This window comes from Tupaia chinensis, unplaced genomic scaffold (genome assembly GCF_000334495.1).
Source record: "Tupaia chinensis unplaced genomic scaffold, TupChi_1.0 Scaffold146961_1, whole genome shotgun sequence".
NCBI lineage: Eukaryota > Metazoa > Chordata > Mammalia > Scandentia > Tupaiidae > Tupaia > Tupaia belangeri.
The window spans coordinates 988,666-990,553 of record NW_006206814.1 but is presented as its reverse complement, the minus strand read 5'-3'; the positions used below and the strand labels follow the sequence as shown (position 1 = coordinate 990,553).

Here is a 1,888-nt window from a genome sequence, read left to right as displayed (position 1 = left end):
TGCCGTGGGACCCCGTGGTGCGGCCGGGTCTCGCATGCCGTGGGACCCCGTGGTGCAGCCGGGTCTCGCATGCCGTGGGACTTAGTTGTGGCGGGGTCTTGCATGCTGTGGGATGTCGCAGTGTGGTGGGATCTCACATGCCGTGGGACGTGGCGGTGCAGCCGGGTGTCGAGCTGCACACGCATCACCACGTCCGTCGCACTAGCTGTCAGACCCACACTGGCTCTTGCTGTTAAGAGTGCTGTGAGGAGGCCCGGGTGTGGCCGTAGAGCACGTTCGTTCCTGTAAATACTTCCGTTTATTTCGCTGCTGAGTGATTTCCTTTGTCATGGTTGATCTACACACTTAAGAGCCTTCATGGCTGAAGAGGACAAGGAGGACGTGGCAAGGTGGCGAGGAGGCGGGTTCCTACAGGGGAAATCGCGTGAGAAGGGTGTGGCGTGGGGTGGGCAGGCTGAGCGAGGGCACGGTTTGGCCTGGGTGTCTGCTGCCCTGCCGCCCAGATTGCCGCCCTGCAGAGGTGGCCTTCCGGAGGCAGGACAGTGTGGTGGGGGCCTGGGTGACAGTGGACTGGAAGAGTCAGGGCGGATGAGCTCTGTGGCAACATTAGGATGCCCCAAAGCTCCCAGGGCTCAGTGCCCCTGCTGCTGCAGGGCCCTCCGCACAGCCACACTCATCCCACCCCTCTCAGCCTCCTCCGGGGTCAAGCTGGAGCTGGCGCCGTCTCGTGGAGGAAGGACTATGCCCGGAGGTCCACAGGAGAGGCCAGGCTGCTGCTTTCTGGGGGCCCCTGACAAAAAGCCAGGGGCAGCACCCGGAGGTCTACAGTACATGTCGCATCTGCCCGGCGGTCCGGTCTGGGTCCAGGTCTGAGTCAGGGTCAGGGATCATGATGGCCACACCCGCTCCTGGAAGGCTCTTGGACTGCAGGGTTAGCAGGAGTCGATGGGGTCAGTGCTGACTCTGGGGGGGTCAGTGTTCACGCAGCGCAGACCCAGATTCTGCGTGTGACCGTACCTGCTCACAGAGGCCCAGGCCGACCCTGGAGTGTCCTCCTAACGGGCAGCTTGGCCATCAGCAGAGACGGTGACCACGTTGACATTCAGACCGGAAGACAGGGCTACCCAGGGCAAGGCTGGAGGGAAGCTCGAGAGGGGTGACCCCGACAGACCTCGCAGACTTGCACACACAGAAAACCCACACCCACACCTCCCACACGCACACACTACACGTTTCCCCACACAAACTCACACGCTCTCACACGTGCACACCCAGCACCAACCACACTGATACCGCACTCCCCATCTGCTTGCACAAGTACACGTGTGCATCCTCACACCACTCACGGCACACACCTGGTACACACTCCACAGACAAAACACGTGCCCACACCACATGCACAACACGCACAGTCACATGCACTGTGTTCCTCACACTCTCAGAGCCTCCGGCCACAGTCACGGCGTGGCCCCGGCTCCTAGTGCCTGGTCGCCAGGATGCCTGTGCACCCCCAGGCCTCTGGAAAAGAGAATGGTCTCTGGGCAGATCCAAAGTCTACGCCCTGCCCCGGGGCCCCTCAAGGCCTGCAGCTGTCTCTGGGGGCCCTGATCACTTTCCACACCAGAGCAGGTCCCCACGTCCCTGCCAGGAGCCACGCTCGCCCGTCCTGGCCCTGTGGCCAGCCATGGATGACAGAACATGGCCGTGTGCCTTCCTTCCACAAACCCAGAGACATGCAGGACATCCCCGCTGGGCGGCCGGGAGAGGGCACAGGCAGCCGGGCAGACGGAGGAGAGCCCAAATCAGGCAGCGAGGGGGAGCAGTCGGGGACCTCACGTGTAGGCTGCAGGGGAGGGTGGGGTGGAGACTCACGCTGCCCCTCCCCGCT

General features: G+C 63.1%; 1 protein-coding gene across 1 annotated transcript in view; it reads left to right on the top strand.

The window, feature by feature from the left end:
* Positions 1 to 1,888, top strand: part of RAB6B (RAB6B, member RAS oncogene family) — a gene marked incomplete at its 3' end in the record, with an annotated part of 91,074 nt that overhangs the window by 88,819 nt on the left and 367 nt on the right.